The 20,959-nt window shown below is 44.3% G+C and overlaps 1 long non-coding RNA gene across 1 annotated transcript in view; it reads right to left on the bottom strand.

The window, feature by feature from the left end:
* Positions 1-735: 735 nt before the first annotated feature.
* Positions 736-20,959, bottom strand: part of LOC308393451 — a 54,049-nt gene continuing 33,825 nt past the window's right edge. Inside the window, exons 4-5 of the long non-coding RNA XR_013970978.1 lie at positions 1,516-1,662; positions 736-1,443 (exon numbers count right to left, since the gene is read on the bottom strand). This is a non-coding gene — a long non-coding RNA (uncharacterized lncRNA). The remainder of the gene's footprint in view (positions 1,444-1,515; positions 1,663-20,959) is intronic.

Consider the following 20,959-nt stretch of genomic DNA (forward strand, 5'->3'; position numbering starts at 1 on the left):
TTATAGAGGTGCTCACACTTGTTAATGATCAGTTAGCAGTGTGCAGGCCTGTGAAAACCTTCCTTTTCACATGTCCGCAATGTGGAATTCCAGATTGTAGAGTTCATTGAATGATTGATTTTAAGCAGCTGCACTTGAAAAACTTGATAAGATGGCTAAACTAATTGTCATAAAAAGCAACAGCACTAAGCATGCTGACTGATTTTAAGTGTGCAGTACTTAGGTTTAATAATTCATAAGAACTTAATAGTACACTGTACCATAGTAAAGCACCTTTAAGCAATTTTAAATTAAATACACTTTACGTATCATTTCATCCATCCATCTGTTTTTACCTGCTTATCCAATTCAGGGACATGGTGGGACCAGAGCCTATCCCAGCTACCACAGGGCAAGAGGCATGGTACATCCTGTACAGAAATACATCTTTATAATATTTATATTATGTGTTAAGCGACAGAGAATGCTGTTGGATTTATGTGCCCCATACACCGCACAGCAACACTGGAATTGGTTTTTATTTAAGATCTGAACACAAACAGTGACTGGGAGTCATTAATAACCACAGGAGGCTCATAGTCATGACTAAAATTTTACTCGTGAACACTGGAAACCACTCGACACATTCAAAATAATCACAGTCTAAACACAACATCCTTGAAATTATAATGAGACACATTAAGTTTACATTATTAAATGAAACAACTTTGATTTTTCTCCTAACCCTGCAATCAAAGGAGCTAAATGGGAACCACTGCTTTTATTATATCCTGCTGGCGAGTCAAAATGTCCTTCTTTGAAAAATGGCCTGCTACATTTTACTAGCTAGATGATCTGCTAAGCTCCGAACTGAATAACAGCCATGTTACTCATTCATGTCACGGACAATTCTGCAGGCTTCTCAGAGTTTTCCAGACACTCTGTAAATTTTAAGGTGTATTTTCTCACATCACACCTTTTTGAATGTTCTCTTATAGAAAAGATTGTATGGTTTTTATGCTCTTTATATAGTCATTTCATGTTTGTGTGTACAGTGTGAGTTTAATTGTGTGTTACTACAAAAAGTTGAATTCTATTTATTTTAAAATGTAAAAGTAATGTGCTTCAACAAGTGATCACTGATCAGTATGCCTTCTCTTGGAGGTTTTATGTAGAAGTGTTGCCAAGCCTGACAGTAAGCCAAAGTTCATCCTCAATCTCTTTCACTCGCTGAACCTCTGGCGCCTGATTCTCAAGCTACAGGATTAGTGTTTTGTGGGAAAACTGCTGGAGAAGGGGAGGAATCAAAGCTGACAGGCAGACAGAGGGAGACGAATGGAGAACTGGCTGGGCAGACTGGCAGAGGCAGGGCAATGTAGAGGTTGACCAATTAATCGCCACAGGTGAGGTTTGAGTCCTCGGGGGGTTTGGGAGTATTTCGGAGAGCTGGAGGTTAATGTGCATCTGTGGAGAACACAACGGATAAAACCTCCTCCACTGGGAACATCCTGAAAATCAATGCTTTGCTCCACTCACCTCAGTTTGATTCATTCCCTCATTGCCGCTTGACTGGCACTGTGGTCAAAATTTTTTAGCAGTTCTGTCCAAAAGTTTGGTGTACATCACACCTTCCTCCCACGGTGATGATATTCACCATGTGGATAGGGAATTGCTGGCTACTTTCTGTTAGAGAGAGAGAGAGAGAGAGAGAGAGAGAGAGAGAGAGAGAGAGAGAGAGAGAGAGAGAGAGAGAGAGATAGATAGATACACAAATTTTAGAAATCTGTTGGGGTTCGTTCCACAAGCCTTCAGAATAGCTGCACTGGGGTTAAGGTTAATTCTTAATGATCACATCCTACCTTCTTGGTGCCCATACACACATTTTGTGGTCTTGGTAATAGGGAGCCCTTCCTATTCTCTGACTGTCCTCGAGGGAATTTGGACAGCAGTAACTTCTTGCCTGCAACATTTATGTACAAACCCTTTAACTAGGCTAGCAGCCAGGAAACAGCCAGTGAGGGAACATGGGAGGATTCCTAGGTGACAAGTTAGCGGATCTGCTTCAGGCCTTGTTAACTGACTTCAGGTGAAGAAACATGGCAGAGAATTCAGAAAATGAGGATAATAGAAGATAAAAAAAAAAGCATAATATACAGAGAAGAGGTTGTGAAGAAAGAGAGGTTAAAAAAAGACGTGTAACTAACAAGAGTAAAAAATGAGGAGTGGGACTAATAATAATAATATAATAAGAATTATTGCTTGGATTCAAATCATGAATCACAGCAAGAATTTTCCAAAACAACAAGAAACAAGGATCACTGTCATAGTGAAAAAATAAATTGATCCCAATGAGATGCTTTCCAGATAGTATTCCATCAAAATCAAATGTGCATCATTCATAATTCCATCAGTATTAACAACACCACAACACCAACACCAACACCACTGGCCAAAAGGTTATCTGTTATATGTAAGCAAAACATTGGTTCATTCCTTGAGTGACAGTAGGAGACATTTGTATGACTTATAGTCAGTGTTAAGTGGCTTAACAAACAAACAATATTTGTCTGAAAAAGGACTGGACTGAAAATGTGGGATAAATCAATCAAGGAAACACTTTGAATGACCTTCAGAAAGCCTGGAGAGCTGTTTTTAAAGACTACTATTATAACATTACAGGAAAGTGTAGCTGCTTGAAAACAAAATATAAAGAATGTTGCGCAGTATCACTTGTAGTAACACTGAAGTGTGGAAGTGCATTACTTCAGTTCAGCAGGGTGAAACGACCTCTTGTGAATAGGATAACATCGCAGTAGTTATGGGAGGCTATCCAAGGACCGATAACAGCCATGCAATTGCTGATAACACAACTGGATAGTACAGGATATAATGCTTGGATGGGACGCTCGGGTGGAAAAAGACTGGAGTTTATAGCAGCCCAGTTTCCATTCAGTCCTGGGATCCCTGAGATGACTTTTTGTGCACGATTCCTGACAAAAATGCATGACAACTTGACTAAACCAACATAATAACAATAATTTGTTCCAATCTATAGGAAGCAGCTTTATAAAGGTTTCGACATGCTGAATTACAGCCTTCACAGCAAGACTCAAGTTCTACAGAGAATTACAGCAGCACAAATGATATACATTCAAATGCAGGACGGCGTTCTGAAAACTCTCAGAACAAAAGGGGGGAGAGAACAATCACAACACATTACACTTTATTGTTTTTCTAACCACATTAAGGGTGGATGGTGCCAGACTCTGGAGGTGGGCTGTAGGACGCCCACGTAATTAGAAGTTAGAAATGGTACCCCTGTTTTCAGTGGGTTTAGCCTCCTGCCCATTGTTTGGACCAGCCTAGAGACAGACAAATGTGGATAACATGGATGTAGTTTTTAAAAAAAAAAAAAAAAAAAAAAAAACACAAAACAAAACTCATTATTGTTAATTGCTAGTTAAAACATGTACTGTATGTTCATCGTTCCTATTTGGCCATTTGGCACTGACCACTAGAGCCAAATAATGCGGCTGCTGCGGTGCCTGAATAGCCCAACAATAGCATTACAACAGAGTCAAAAAGAAGCTTTGTTTTCACATTACTGCCCATCAAAAGGGTTGCAACCACTGTCAAGCATTTGCACCAAACAATGCAAGAACAACTGCACAGGCATGATAACCATTTCCACTGCTTTGTTCTTTTTCAGCTGCCAATCTCTCTCTGTTGATCTATAGGAGACACATGAAGCATATAAAACATAAGCACACACATTCGTGGGGGCTCTTTGCTCCCTAGTCCAGCAGTGTTTTCTCAGTCGAGGGCTGAGGAAACAGCATGATCTAAATAGCTCATTAACTTTTGATGACTGGGTCCTTTGGCTGTAGATCTTGAAAGCAAATGGGAGCTAGACTCCTTATGGCTATTGATTTAGCAACACCCCCCTCTGCACATCCCAAGGAGGGCTACTAGGGACACCAAATAATTCATGCCAAGATCTGTGCATTTGTTAATGACAGATGGGGACAATGTGCTATTTAAAAGTGCAAACCGCATTTGTTACAGCATCACTAACAGCTTTAACACATTATTGATACACTCACGCTGAGACTAAAATAACCCAACAGAGTGTTCTTAGCGATAATGTAAACAGTGGTATTTGGTTTTCAGCTAGGCCAGTGTGCCAAGCACTTTGAATCATAGATCCTCGAAATAGAAAACTTTCCTCTTGTTGCAAGAGCAGTGAGCATTTTCATCAACTCCATGTTGATGAAACCCTGGATTGCTTTTGAATAGAGTGTCATTAGGGGAAATGCCTATTAGTCTTCCACTGATGCAACATACCTGGGGTTGTTGGGAAGACATTAGAGTTGGAGTTGTGTTATCCAGCGATGAAACCAAATGGGTGAGATGTTTGACTTGTAATAATAAAATAAAAACTCGCACATGTTTGGGACTGGAGCCTATCATGTGTCATAGTCAAGATGATTCCAAAACGACAGACTTATGTGGCTTAGTAAGAGCGGTAAAGTTAGGTTGAAATTCCAAACAGAATAAAACATGCACAATCCTAAGCCTGTAAGAAGGTCTTTGATCTTATCCAGGTGACTTCCAGGTTAACTCTTTGTTTTCTACACGACGAAGGCAGTTCACCTCTTATTGGGGTACATTACTATGGTAACATATGCTGTTGACCTAACCTGCTTTGGAACAGATTAGCTCTGCAGGTATGAAATCAACAATCAATTTTCCAAGAAGAAAAGAAAATAGTGCGACCATTCCTGGAACATCCCTAGGACCCTTCTACATGAATAGTGGGAGGGTCTAATGTTTTTCAGTTGTGTCTAATGTATTGACTTTCCCTGATTGATTTCATCGATGCAATGTTATACTGTAATTTTTATCCCTGTTCAGGCAAACAATTTTAGAATGTTTTTGTGCTATAAGCTTTAATACAAGATCCTTAAAAATAACTAACCCTACATGTGAATTTTGTTTTCATATTTAGTTTACTTGCTCTCCAACTCTTAATCACCAACGGGGTTGTAGATGACAGAAATTAACCACAAAACTCGATTATAATCCATTGAATTCTCCTGAGTCTTAATGATAGTGCTGTACTCCTGAAAAGTATTTCAACTTACATTGTTGAAATTTTGCAAGAGAAAATGCCTCCCCTTTCATGCGAATGCACTCGTAGCACGATTGATAACGCATGGGTTGCCTGAGTGAGTCGATAACCAGCTTAACCTGATTTTAAGATAAATGTATTCAGATGACTGCATAGGCTGAACTTGCTTCACCACACAGAGCCCAGAGGAAGCAAACCAGGGAGCACATGAGGGCAGATACACAGACAAAGAACTAAATGGAGACCGCATACACACACAGACGGCTAATCAGAGGAAGTGGACGCAGGACAGAAATGAGTGTGTGCTGACAATCAAGATAGCTGTAGGCAGAAGTAAAACACAAAGCAAGACACGCAATAAATAAAGCAGGAAGTAAACCTGAAGCTGCTACAGAGGTAAGACTCGAACGGAGGGATAGAAGTTATTAAACACTAAAAATAGCTGGAAGTGAAATACAATACGGACCACAGACTAAATGTCCTGGAGTGTAAAGGAAAATTAAAACCTCAAACAGGCAACAGACGTAAGAACATGGAATCTCAATTAAATGAATCAGAAAATACCAAATAATAAACCAGGATATTAAACTCAGAGGAACTCAAAACCCTGGGAAACAACCAACACATCCCACAACTGGTGGTTTAAAGACAGCCTGGGACCAAATTCTAACAATATCAAAAATGTACAGCGATCATCTCACAGTGTGACTGCTGCCTTATCCCGCATCTACTAACCGACTACTAGGAATGCAGAGTGAGGTGTACTCCAGCCGTTGCCTTGACCCCACCGAAATGGGTCATCCAACTGAAAGAAATAACAGAGGAAGTGCACCTGCATGTAGCCTACAAATCAGTATTAGCAGTATTTTTGCACAGTCCACATGTATGAGATCTGATGTTACACTCAGGTTTATTCAAGCTGTGTTGCACAGTGTGGTCTGCAAAAAAACCTTCTTGAATCTCAATCTGAGGTTCCCTGTACTTAGAATTTTTTCCGGTTTTGCCACAAAGAGGATATATGAGATGCAGACAATGTGTACAATTGAGGTTATCATCTATTCTGACATTCAGGGAACTGGGCAGAAATCACATCGTGTCAACACCCACCATGGGCCTTCGCAATGCTTTGTTTTAATTAAACAGTGGGACTCCCCTGGTCCGCACCAGTTCTAAGTCAGTTGCCGGATGCCGGCTGGTCATGAGATGGGTATCACAGCTGAGGTGATCTGTAAACAGGGTCCAGAGCCGCCGCTGGTGGTGGACACTGCCTAATGAAAACCCAGGTCATGTGACTTGCTAAGCACCACAGACATGGTCTCTACAAGGAAGGCCATGCACCAGTGGCAGACAGAGAGGAAGGCAACAAGATGACTGCTCCCCCAGCCCCATTTCTTACCCCAACCCAACCAGCCCAGCCCTTAGCAACAATCTTTATCCCGCAGTGATGGATTTGGCCTGCTGACTTCCTTTAGCTGCCCTGAGGTAACATGCCAGAAGCTTTTCACCTTGAAGACAAACACCTTCACCCCTAAAATTTCCAAGGGCCAGTGAGAGCTCACCGGATACCGCTGGAACCACGACGCAGGACAGATTGTTGACGCGTGACAGCCTCGCAACATGATAAATGTCAGAAAGCCAAAGGATGGATGGACTATTTTGCTACAATCCTTATGTTGTTTCATTATGTCAATGAATGGTGGCATATTTAAATATATAAAATAGGCTTACACAGCATTTCCTTTTTTTAAAATAGCAAAACTAAATATTTAATGCTCTAATAACAGGTATAAAATTCAGTATGTGGGTTTTCTTATACTGAAAAAAAGTTAATATCAAGAAATACACGTGAAAGTAAAAGATGAAAGGTCAGTTAAGCAAAAATCAACACAAAAAATTGCTTAGCGAAACAAGATTTGAACAAGACCTACTCCAATAAGAGACAGCTGGACCCAGGATAAACTAGCTGAATAAACCATTTTGAGGGCAAAGATGGAAAATAACCATATGGTTGGCCTCGTAAATTGAGTTAAGCCCATTTAGTTGGCCTCTGTATTTAAACCACCTCCACCCCTCAGCCTCCTCTTTTGTTTAAACCAGGAAGGACTGGAACAGCAGACAGGTAACTCCTGAAAACAGAGAAAAATTAATGTAACCTAAAAATCAGTGACAAAAGTGTATAACTTATATGAAAACAAAATATCCACATTAATTAAAGCAACTGTTTGCAAAAATGTAAAATGAGGAGGGAGGGTAAAACCTTAAATCTGTGTCTGATTTATATGAATGTGAGATGTGAATAAATATCACTGAATTTCAGGTGTGTGGTTGTGGACACCACCATCACAAACACACAACTACAAATTTAGCTAAACTCAAAGATACAGCTATAAAAATACACACCAAAAAGTTTTTTTTTGTTTGTTTGTTTTTCCTAAACCCACAACCCTGCACATTTTTGCTATTGTTGAGATCTACTGAAAAATGTAATTTTTTTCTTTCCTGTTTTTGCATTTTTATTTAGTTTTTGGCAGTTTTGGATCTCGGGTCAAAACCATGTTTGTATCAGTTCGACACAAAGCCCAGTGTTGGGGGTTTTTTGCATGGGGGAAGGTGGGGGTCCAGTGCTTTTGATGGAATACCAAACGGAAGTGGTGTATGTAAATTTGGATTAAGCGGATAAGGCCCCTGTCACCTTCAATATCCACTGTTGCCATTATGTGTGAGTGTGTGCATTTCTGTTTGTGTGCAGGTGTTACAGCCAGTTGCTTTTGGCTAAAGAAATGCATATAAATGCACTTTTTACCTGCAGCAGCACTTCAATTAAAGGCCGCACTTAGGCAAGCTCATAAATGAAGTGGGCATGTGTTTTCTTCAGGGATACTGAAGTGTGTGTGTGGGCTTTATGAACATATGTCTCTCTATACAAGCCTGAGGGAAAGAACAGTCCGCGGTTTTAAATCACACCTTGAACTGCTTGATGACTGCAGGCTAACAGGGTCCGTGTCCGAAGCTGATAGTGCCGCTCTATGACTCAACCTATATCTGGCGTTTGCGTTTTTCCGGCATCACGTTCCCGCACGGCGCCAGGGGAGAAAGACCAAGGGACCGAGGAAAGCGCTGATAAGACGTGGAGCTTGTCGTGTAGAGGGTCAGTGCGGCAGGGAGATAGGGCAGCTACATGGCAAAAGTAAGCCGAGCGTGACCACTTTCTTACTCTTTCACTCATCCTTTCCTGTCTCCCCACCCCTCCGGTCATCCTCAGTATGGTCTTGTTATCTTGCACAGCACTGATGGCTGCTGTGAGTGTGTGTGTGTCTGTGAATGAATGTGTGTGTATCTTTGCTTGTGTTTGTGCTCCTATTTGTGTATGAATACATGCACACCGCCCTGTCATTTTTTTGTCGCCCTTTTTGTCACCTCTGTATTCAGTCCCCTAAACATCATTTCAGCCTCTGCCGGGGACCGCAACGGCGGGCACAGAGGCATCTTTTCAGCCTGAACAAAAACGTGAGGATGAGACGAGGTAAAGCCCCCGCGTCAATTTTTCACCCACTCTTAGGCTGCAGCTGTCCTTGAATATAAATGATGGTGTTTTAACCCACTCCTCTCTGCCAGGGTCCCAGAATTCTGTATGCCTATCCTAGCAAGGATCTTCCTTATTTTTCCAAGCTTACTAAAAAAAAACCAAAAAAAAAACCCCTGCTCTTCTCACATCCCCAACAGCAACTCCAGGATAGACCTTGACATCTTGTCTCATCACCGAAACTCATTTTTGACACCCAAGAGGGAGGCAAACGGAGAGAATTTGATCTCTGTGAGTCTCAGGGAGCAAGTCCTCTAATCTTTCTCCCGACCAATCCTGTGGGGCAGGGACACTTACTGTACAACTCACTCATCTCCAGCGGTTAGCTTTGATTCTCTCGCTCCTCTCTGCTGATTTCGCATAATCAAACGGTAATGAGGTTGGCTGCGGTGCGCTGGCACGGCCCTGGTGCATGGCTAGCTTGCGCTCGCATGTTAAGGGGGTTTTAGTTAAGAGGAAGGAGGAGGAGGAGGAGGAGGAGGAGGAGGAGATGGAAGTAGAAAAAGGTCTGGAGCCCCCTACTTTGCAAGCACATTTGTTAGAAATACAATTACACAGGCGCACAGGAGCATACCGGACTCTGCAATGATTTCTTCATTCTCTAGCCGATGGAGCGGCTAATTTCCTTAGCAGCTAAGTACTTATAGATTGCTCTGTAACAGAAGCTTGCGACAGTGGACAGGGGTAATGTAACGCATGACTGTTTCCGCCTCATATCTGCCATACAGTGAGGCTGGTTCTGAAGAGTGGGCCACATTACGGCGTTACACACTGAGTAGATAAACATTCAGGCTCAGGCTTTGATTTGCACTCCTGCTTCAGGGGAAACAGGTTAAAATGACAGGAACACCTTAGAAGGTAATTGTCAGGGTCCCTGTGCCTACCCGGTCGGCTCAGTACGGCTACATATGTTTTGTATTCCTTTTTTTATTTTTTTCCTGCTCTCTCCTTTCCCCTCTTTCCCTCCTCCCTCTGCCTGGGCGGAGCTTACCTGCGGGCTCCTGCCCTTGGCCCACGCACCTGTGGCTCATCACGAGTGATCCAGCTCCTTTATAAGACGGCAGCCCTGTGTTTCTCGTCGCTGGACCGTTGCCGACCCTCGTCAGTGTAACCCCAGCTCAATGACTTCAGAAGTGTTTCATAGCGATTTACCTAACTACCCATTCGTGTCTCTGTGTACAGATTCCCTGGACCTACCCCTGTGTTACCCGAGTGAGTGGAGTGTGAGGAGGAGTGGACGGAGAGTGTGCGTGTCTTTCCCGTTCGTGTGTGGACCCCCGGAGCCCGGCTTTCCCCTCACTTTTGTAAATAATCACCTGGTGCATCATAATAAAGACTCTTGTGCTTTCAAGACCTAGAGCCTGCGCGTGAGTCCGTTCAGTCCCGTTGTGACAGAACGGTCCAGCCACAATGGACTCAGCAGGCTCGGCGTCACCCGCCCCAGCCCCGGTCTCGTTGGATGAGCTGTTGCAGCGACACGAGCATATGTTGATGCGGCTCAGTGGAGACGTTGCCGCTTTGTCTCTGGCTCTCGCCCAGCGGACCCCGTTGACTGACTCTCCGCCCCCGCCAGCCTCTCCGGCAGATGAACCCATCCCGGGCGCGAGCGCGTCTCAGCCCGCAAGCGTGGCCCAAACTACACCTGTGGTCGTCGGGCATCAGCCTCCCTCTCCTGAACTGTTTCATGGTGAGTTGGATAAGTGTGCAGGATTTCTCACACAACTCACTTATTTTTTTCGTCAGCAAATTCACTGGTACCCTGGCGATGGAGATAAGATTTCCTTCTTTGTGCAACTGTTACGTGATCGCGCTCTACAGTGGGCCCAGGCAGTGCTACGATCCCACCCCGACATCTCCTACCCCGAGTTTTTGTCTAAGTTTAAGAGCGTTTTTGACAAAGGATCCGAGGCTGCCGCCGCCGCTCAACGCCTGTTAAATCTTAAACAAGGTAGACGCAGGATGTCGGATTATTCTGTCAATTTCTGGGTTTTGGCTGAGCAAACAGGGTGGGGGCAGGAGGCGCTAAAGAGTGCCTTGCTTAATAACATCTGTGATGAATTAAAAGGCGAACTAATAATGCATGACCTGCCTGCCTCTCTTGACTCTCTAATGACTCTGTGCATTAAGTTAGATGATCGCCTTCAGGCTCGCAGAGACCTCCGGGGGCGGGCCTTTCAGGAGCCACGGGCGCTCTTGGGCCCACCAGCGGGGGAATGGAGGGCTAAACCCAGTGCTGCCCACAGTGGCGAGCTAAGCGAGGAAGGCGAGCAGCCCATGCAGCTGGGTCGCTCACGGCTAACACCCGCGGAACGTCAGCAACGCATGGTCTCTGGTGAGTGCCTGTACTGCGGCCGTAAGGGCCACTTCATTGCCACCTGTCCATCTCGACCAAAAGGGGGCGCCCGCCCGTAGTTAAGGGAGTACTGGTGGGCGACCTGTCTAGTAAAAGCTCCCTTCCACGCTTAATGTTACCGGCCAAGTTAACAGTTCACACAAAAACCCATTCTGTGATGGCGTTAATTGACTCTGGCGCGGAACAGAGCTTTATCGATTCAGCCCTCGCGGAAAAATTAGGGGTTGGGTCTGACCCTCTACCTCATCGTTTACATGTCACCGCCTTATCTGGGCAGCGGCTGCCTGATATAACCCATGTCTCAGAGCCCGTGTCACTCACACTCTCCGGCAACCACACCGAGGTTCTAAGCCTATTCGTGTTTAAAGCTCCTCAAACACCGCTTGTCTTAGGTCACCCCTGGTTGCGACAGCATAACCCTCATATCGACTGGAAATCTGAATGCGTGGTAGGCTGGGGAGTGGATTGTCACATGAACTGCCTCCGGGCTGCAACTCCGCCCTCCGCGTCTCCTCCAAATAACCTGTCTGAGCCTCCGGATCTCACCTCTGTTCCACCTGTGTATCACGACTTGGCTGAAGTTTTTCGTAAAGATCTTGCACAATCGTTACCACCTCATCGGCCGTATGACTGCGCCATTGATCTTCTCCCAGGCACCACACTCCCCACCTGTCGCCTTTATAGTCTCTCCCAACCTGAGAGAGCGTCTATGGAGAAATACATCACGGACTCACTGGCAGCAGGCATAATCCGGCCGTCCTCTTCCCCTGTGGCAGCCGGCTTCTTCTTTGTAGAAAAGAAGGACAAGTCTCTCCGGCCTTGCATTGATTACCGCGGCCTTAATAACATTACAGTTAAGAACAAATACCCCCTACCGCTCCTTTCCTCGGCTTTTGAACTTCTGCACGAGACAACGATCTTCAGTAAATTAGACCTCCGCAATGCCTACCATCTAGTTCGGATCAGGGAAGGCGACGAATGGAAAACAGCTTTTAACACCCATCTGGGGCATTTTGAGTACCTGGTGATGCCCTTTGGGCTGACTAACGCCCCAGCAGTTTTCCAGGCCCTCGTGAATGACGTCCTCCGGGACTTTATCAATCGGTGCGCATTTGTCTACTTGGATGATATCCTTATCTTCTCTAAAACAGTGGCGGAGCACGAGACACACGTCAGACAGATTCTGCAGCGTTTGCTGGAAAACAGACTGTTTGTGAAAAGCGAAAAGTGTGACTTTCACGTGGACTCCGTGGCCTTTCTCGGATACATAATAGAGCGGGGTGATCTGAAACCCGACCCGGCGAAGGTCCAAACAGTGCTTACCTGGCCCGAACCCCCAAACCGTCGACAGCTCCAGCGCTTTTTAGGCTTTGCCAACTTCTACCGCCGCTTCATCCGAGATTTCAGTAAACTCGCTCTGCCTTTAACCAGACTCACTTCTCCTAAAGTGTCTTTTCAGTGGGACCAATCCGCGCAGGAGGCCTTCCTACGTCTCAAAGAACGGTTTGCTACAGCACCTATCCTCTGCCAACCCGACCTCCAGCAACAGTTCGTCGTTGAAGTGGACGCATCGGATTCCGGGGTCGGGGCGGTGTTGTCCCAACGGAGGGAGGGTAAGCTCCACCCATGTGCCTTTTTCTCTCACCGTCTCTCCCCAGCAGAGCGCAATTATGATGTTGGAGACCGGGAACTTCTGGCTATCAAGTTAGCACTGGAGGAATGGAGACATTGGCTAGAGGGAGCCACTCAACCATTCATCGTGTGGACAGACCACAGAAACCTTGAGTATCTCCGAGCCGCAAAGCGACTCAATCCCCGGCAAGCGAGGTGGGCTCTCTTTTTCACGAGATTCAACTTTTCAATTACGTACAGGCCCGGGAGCCGCAATGTGAAGCCAGACGCCCTCTCCCGACTGTATGACTCCTCTGAAGCGGAACCCGAGCCAGGTCCGATTCTTCCTGCCTCCTGCTCCATCGGCACGGTGACCTGGGAAATCGAATCTCAGATTAAAGAAGCTCAGAAAACAGAACCAGATCCCGGGACCGGGCCCCCAGGTCAGTTGTTTGTGCCCTCCTCTGTTCGTTCTCAGGTACTGCAATGGGCACACGCCGCCCGGTTCACCTGTCACCCGGGAGTACACCGCACCATACGATTCCTCCAGCGTTACTTCTGGTGGCCCACTTTGGCTCGGGATGCACGGGAATACGTCGCCGCCTGCACGACCTGCGCCCGTAACAAGTCGTCCAACCAACCTCCCTCCGGTTTGCTACAACCGCTGCCCACTCCGGGACGGCCTTGGTCCCACATAGCCTTGGATTTCGTCACCGGATTACCGGCTTCAAAAGGTAACACAGTCATTCTAACCGTTGTGGACAGGTTTTCTAAAGCTGTCCATTTCGTTGCCTTGCCCAAGCTGCCTACGGCCCTGGAAACCGCTCACCTCCTCACCACGTATGTATTCCGCCTCCATGGAATTCCGGAGGACATTGTGTCAGACCGTGGCCCCCAGTTCACTTCACGGGTCTGGAGGGAGTTTTGCTCCGCCCTCAGCGCTAAGGTTAGTCTGTCCTCTGGCTTCCACCCTCAGACCAACGGACAGGCTGAGCGGGCGAACCAAGACCTGGAGGCTGCTCTGCGGTGTGTGGTGTCCACAAATCAAACGACCTGGAGTGACCAGCTGCCATGGATTGAGTACGCCCACAATTGCCTGACTTCCTCAGCCACTGGAGTTTCACCTTTTGAGGCGTCATTAGGATTTCAGCCTCCGCTCTTTCCGGCCGTTGAGGGTGACCTCTCGGTGCCATCCGTCCAACACCACCTGCGTAGATGTCGCCGGGTGTGGAGAGCCACCCGAGCTGCCCTCCTCCGGACGACGGCACGTAACAAACAGCTCGCAGACCGCCATCGGACACCGGCTCCTGAGTATGCGGTCGGACAAAAGGTATGGCTGTCCACCCGCTATGTGCCCCTCCGGGCGGAGTCCAAGAAACTGTCTCCTACTTTTATTGGGCCATTCGAAATCGGTGCGCTTGTGAACCCTGTGTCTGTTCGGTTGAACCTTCCGCGCAACATGCGTGTCCACGACGTTTTCCATGTCTCCCAGATTAAGCCCGTGCTCTCCAGTCCTTTGTGCCCTCCTTCCGGGCCCCCGCCTCCCGCCCGGATCGTTGATGGGCTGCCGGCGTATGGGGTCTCCCGCATTATGGACTCTCGGCGCCGGGGGCGGGGGGTCCAGTATTTGGTCGATTGGGAGGGCTACGGGCCGGAGGAGCGCTCCTGGGTGCCTCGCTCGGCTGTTTTGTGTCGGCGCCTGCTCCGTGACTTCCATCGCCGGCACCCTGGTAAGCCCGGTGGGTCGCCGGGTGGCTCCCGTTGAGGGGGGGGTACTGTCAGGGTCCCTGTGCCTACCCGGTCGGCTCAGTACGGCTACATATGTTTTGTATTCCTTTTTTTATTTTTTTCCTGCTCTCTCCTTTCCCCTCTTTCCCTCCTCCCTCTGCCTGGGCGGAGCTTACCTGCGGGCTCCTGCCCTTGGCCCACGCACCTGTGGCTCATCACGAGTGATCCAGCTCCTTTATAAGACGGCAGCCCTGTGTTTCTCGTCGCTGGACCGTTGCCGACCCTCGTCAGTGTAACCCCAGCTCAATGACTTCAGAAGTGTTTCATAGCGATTTACCTAACTACCCATTCGTGTCTCTGTGTACAGATTCCCTGGACCTACCCCTGTGTTACCCGAGTGAGTGGAGTGTGAGGAGGAGTGGACGGAGAGTGTGCGTGTCTTTCCCGTTCGTGTGTGGACCCCCGGAGCCCGGCTTTCCCCTCACTTTTGTAAATAATCACCTGGTGCATCATAATAAAGACTCTTGTGCTTTCAAGACCTAGAGCCTGCGCGTGAGTCCGTTCAGTCCCGTTGTGACAGAAATGCCATCCAATAAAAGTGCAGGGCTATTACGCTTACTTAATTTCAAATAGCCAACACTGGACAATAACTAATTGGATATATATCACATAAGTAGAGTTTTATGGCACATGTGCTTTTCTACCTCGTCCAGCTGAACACTTAGAGCACTGAGCGACCGGAGCATGCTGACTGATGCAGCGTTAATAGTGCAAACAGACCATCATTCCAGCACCACTTTGTCTTCATCAGAGTCAAAATCATTTGCAGTCAAATCAATCTCTGTGCTCCACTTCCATTTCCCCTTCCCCTTCGAAAGTTTGCTCTCCTTGAGAGGAGAAAAAGCACCTTCAGCTGTATATTGCTGCCAGATGCACAATGAACCTTTTCCGGTGCTTAAAACTTCTATTTGAATACAATGAATTACCAACCTTTCTCATGAGGAGTTTCCATCCAAACAAATTCTGAAACTTGTCCCACTAAACAATTCTTTTAGGAGGTTACTGCTGAAATCAGTGGAAAGATTCTCTGAAAAAAAGAAAGAAAAAACAGTCCTTGGTCCACTAGACCTGGTAAAGAGAAGCAGTATGCGACTTTTGTCTCTTTTTCCAGGTTAAAGGTCATGTTACCTAGAGAAACTATGCAGCGTACATCATTCTCTCAATACTTGGGTAACACAGCAGGGTATTAAATCCACTGTTTTTTGCAGTTGGTGTGTCTTTTTTGGGCTTAATGCAGCCCTATTCAAACGATGCATACAAAACACAATTAATTTATTTTAAATTAACATCCTAAAACAGTTGGGCACTGTAGCTATCAACAAGCCTTGTTGTTTGAGCAGGAGTTTAAGCAGATGCAGATAAATACAAATTTAGTGACACCGGGGGACACCACAGTACCCACGTTCATGACTTACTAATGGTCCATTAAGTTCCAACAATATCATCTTTTGAATAAAATTTTGTTTAATTCGTGAATTTCTGTCCCATAGAGGAAGCAAAATCATTTCAACGCACAAAAATAACAATAATTTATTCACCTCTAAATGTGCCTCGTCTTTTCAGCAGCATTTGTAAGTCAGTGTCCTATTTACCAGATGGGGCCACTCTTATTTTATCATTCCACTTAATATGCAGTCAGATCAGTGGGACAAGCCATACACAGGTCTGTGCAGGCTTGTGGGTTTTGTGTGAATATCTCATAACATCACAAGTGTGAGGCGTCCCACTGAGAGTGGACATGAGGTGACGGACCGCTGCGAGCTACTGTCAGACTCTGCGGGGGGTGTCGTTTACCCATCATGCAGTGTTGTGGAAAGTGAGGCATCGCCGACCGTGTCGTTAACCCTTTACATTTGGCTGCATCTCAGCAAGCAGACATCAAATTGCATTTCATTTTGACCAGCGATACAGTGGTACCAATTTATTGGCATGTTGTAATGCAATTCAGTGTGTCAGACCTTATATGTGGCCACAAGGATGAAACTGGAGACTACTTGATTGACTGAGCTTAACCTTTTTGGTGATTTTAGCTCAGAACAAGATGTGTTTGTTATCAGCTATTTATTTAAAATTCACCAACATCTCAAAAATATGTGTAAAATGTTCTAAAAAATCTAGAAAATTATAATATGATTCGAATGGGGTGTAGCATGTTAAACAACAAAATATAACTAACGAAAAAACAAAACCTGCTCTAAAGGGTCAATTCTACATTAATAATTTAATTTAAAGATGACAAGTATTTTTTTAAGCTATTCAGAACATTTAAGATTAGTACATTTCATCATCTATTTCTTATTATCTCCTTTTCCACTCGAGCATCTGTCTCCTCCACCACGACCCTCTCTCCTCTCTTGTGTCTACTGCTCTTCCTGGTTACCTTGAGCCTCATTTCTTCAACTGAAGTCAAGACTCTAACTCATGAAAATATGCAAAAACAAGCTTATTTATTCCAATTATTCCAATTACTCATTTTCAGGAGATTAGACTCTGGGTGGCTGAGGACAAGCCGGCTAAACAACAACAGCTGGTTATAAGCTAACATAATGCTAGCTAATGTTCGATTTGAATGTCCTAAAAATCTCACCTTTCCCTTGATAAACAGTTTGATTACACTCTCACATCCTATGATAGGTTATTCACTAAGTGTCAGAGTCCAACAATGTTAGCTCCACTTCAGAGAAAGTTTCACTAACAGGGGCTAACAGCGCTAAATACACAAGTGCTTACTGTTTAAGGGTTCAACAACTCATCTCTGTATTGCTGTCACTGGAGAGAAGTTAGCTTCATTGACTCACTGACTCGTATTCGACTTGTTTCACATAGTTTTACAGCCTTTTCCGGAGTAAATAGACGTGGACGCTTCTCACTCGCTGTTAAGAGGTAAACGGTGATCTGACAGACTACACTCACTAGATGAATGCTAGCTAGCATATCTGTGGTGATTAGTGGATCAAAATGTAAAACATAGCAAAATATTTAATTGTCACACTTTTTAAATTCCAAATTTATTGCAAAGTGTTGATATTATTAAAATATATAAAAAATATCATGTGTAAAAATGTTTTTATGCACAAACATAGCCATTTTACGGTACAGAGTGTGACTATCCCTACTGTACAGAATGATATGAGTAATCTTTGAATTTTTTGTAGGTTTGTTTTGTGTAGCCAGATTGTTCGGGTATCAAAACAAAGATAGTTTTATATCTTTGGTTTGTTTACTACAGTATCTAAAAACTGAATAAATATAATTTAAGTGTGGTATTTTTTTTTTGTGTGGTCATATAAAAGATGGATAACCAATAGTTTTTAAGCTTTGACTTTTTCTTTGGTTTGTTGATTTTTATGTATTTATTTTTCCTTCTTTTGAGGCCAGACTCAAAGTGCTAAGTTATGAGCTAATGCTACATAGCTTATTTATCAAGGTCCAATCAAAGACTTTATGGGTGCATCACATGGACACAGATACCTGCTAATTAGCAGTAACATGCAGACATAAAACTAGAGCTCTCCTCAATGAAAACCACCCCCAGCCTGGTCTAAGAATACAGTTCAGTGACTCCGATTAACTGAGGTGAAGCCCAGCAGACAGCTGTCAGCACCCACCTGCCAGTCAAAGTAGCCAAGATGTGAATAATGCATAATTTTAAGCCTTAATACAATCTAAATGGGTAGATTAAATTAAATTATAACAAGGGGAAAGGTTAGCTATAGACACCAATGTATATATTTTATTTTATTGTTAAGTATGTTTGTTTGTTTTTAAATGATGTATTTCATGTGTTTTTTTAAATTTGTGTTGTAAATTATTTATATATTTTTATTTTTGTTTAGTTTCAAATTATTTATCAGTGTTTAAACTTGAGATCATAATTTCATAATTCTGTTTTATTGTGCATTGTATGCCATCTTCAGTGTTATAGTCATCAATAGACGGACATAGGCCATTGTCTGCTTATTAGATTTTTCCTTTTCACCAGAAACTAGCAATGACAGGGATAGAAACACATTAGTTAAGAAAAAAATCAATAAATAATTATCTAAGATGAATTCATTTTCATCATGGTTTGTCCTGTCTTCATCATTGTCACAAGCAACCAAATGTTTCTGAGCCTAATGGCTTTGCCACGCATAAACTTTAAATGAACGCATTTAATTGAGAATGTTAACTATCCATCTGGTTTCTGTGTGTTTTGTTCAGCTTTTTGACTCCAGTGAGAAATTCATTTTTATTATGAAACATGCTGTTTGCAATAAGAACTGTGTTTGACTGACTTGAATGCTCTAAGCTGATTAAAAGCCTCCTACCCAACTACACACACACACACACACACACTCCAGCCTACCCCACTGACCTGCTTTCTAAACACAGCAGATACACATAATGTTCTCTCTGCCTTGTTCTTTCTCTTTTCCTTCTTCGTTTTGACTCAAACACACACACACAGATGAGTGGGTGAAGTGTGGAGAGGTCTTGTGGGTGCTCATCACACACACTTGACAGAAGCAGTGCTCTTGGCAGGGAGGAGCTACATGATATATGAAGATGGCCACTTTGAGCCTGCCACACACACACACACACACACACACACGTGCTCCTCACAGGGGCCCCTGCCCTCCAACAAGCTCTTGAGACTCTGATGGTGACATATATGGAGCGCATGCAGACTGAAGCCTTTTAAATATTCATGTCTCGTCTGTGTGCCAGCAAATAGCCGTGTGCATCGCAGACAAAATGGGCATGCTTGTGCATGTGTGTGCATCCATACATTTGCACACATACGTCAGTCCAGGCTCACGGGTGGGTACAGGTAGGCTGCATATTGGTAGATGATTGAATATTTACTGTGCAGTGATGGATACTCTGCAAACGTTTTGAAATTGAATCGCCGTCAGCTGGCAATCCTTTCTTAACATCTAGTCTTGATTGAAAAATTGCTGTGCCAACATCAGAGACAATACCTCGCCATCTGCTGGAAGTCCTTCTTTGGAGAGTCTAACGAGTGAAAGTTTGCGTACAAGAATTGTTATTTATTGTTCAAAACAAAGCATTTTACCTTGGGAGACGAGGAAGAAACTCGTGAAAAGAAGCAGATTCAAACTGACTTAAATGCAAGGATGGTACACACATAAACACATAGTTGGTGGAAAAGAAACAATCAGTTCATCATGGGAACCCTGAGTAGCCTCGGTCCATTGCAATGCAATGAGGGGCAGGGATAGCTCAGTAGATAGCGTGGTCACCCCGTGATCAGAAGGTCGGGGGTTTGAATCCACTGATTCACGGCTGCCCACTGCTTCACTGCATAAATGGGTTAAATGCAGAGAGAAGCATCTCATACCAGTTGTCAGTGTGGTGGTAGAGGGTGATGATTTGAGTTTGTTTTACAGCTACAGAACCTGGGCACCTTGTAGTCACCGAGCTGCTCGTGAAGTCCTCTGTATACCGAAGAGTCTAATATGAGGCCATCTGTCTGACAGGTCTGATAATGGCCCCAAGCAAAGCAAGAAATCCACAACTGAATGGCTGAAAGAGTAAATAACCAAAGTCTTGCAATGTCCCAGTTAAAGTGCGGACCTCAACCTGATTAAAAAGCCTGTGGGACCTTTAGAGAGCTGTGCATAAATCAGTGCTGTCATACATCAGTGAACTGATGTGCGCCGAAAAAATAAAAACAAAACAAGGACCCTTGCAATTGCAGGTATTGTTGCAAAAATACAAGTGTTGGAGTTTTTTTTTGCCTTGTAGTACGACTGCTTTTTGAAGAATTAATATCACTGTCTTAGAAGTGTTTGCTGGGTATCTATTGTCCTACATTTCATCTGTAAAACTTCAAGCTGAGTTTCTCAGACCCACTGTACATAGAACCATGTAGTTAACCTTGGAAAGTAAGGGAGAGTTTGCATTCTTCACACTGACAGACTTTATTTCTCTGAAATTAAAGCCATAAATGAAATCTATTGCATTATTTCGGTCCTAACAATGCCCCCGGTGTTAACATTTTATATCTGCCTTTTTGGTTGCTTACTTGTTGCTGTGGGCGTCCAATGTGTTATTACCCCAGTGCATCATGTCATTCTGCCAGATGCCACTAGCAAAGTTGTGTTTCGCGCTGGTACATTGATGGATGCCATGATAATTTTGGACACTGAGAAATATCATTTAAGGTTTAAGGAGTGAGAATCCTATAATTTTATACCAATATGCCATTTACAAGTATTCATACGTGTTGAGGAAATAGTTAAGTGTAAAGTTGTGGTCAGAAGTTTACTTGCACTAATTACGGAAATGAATGTCATGATAATTTTGGGCTTTTATTGATTTCTTTAAACTGTTCTTCTTCCAGTGTGGAATGACTACACAACATATCTTTAATGACTTTAAAATATAAGACTTTGGTGAGGTTTGAATTTAATTTGGATTTTCTCCAACCCACACAGGGTCAAAATTATACGTACAGGTTCAAATATATACATGACTGAACCTCGACCCAGTGCTTTTGGTAATCATC

Source organism: Rhamphochromis sp. 'chilingali' (assembly GCF_963969265.1).
Source record: "Rhamphochromis sp. 'chilingali' genome assembly, chromosome: 3".
Taxonomy (NCBI): Eukaryota; Metazoa; Chordata; class Actinopteri; order Cichliformes; family Cichlidae; genus Rhamphochromis; species Rhamphochromis sp. 'chilingali'.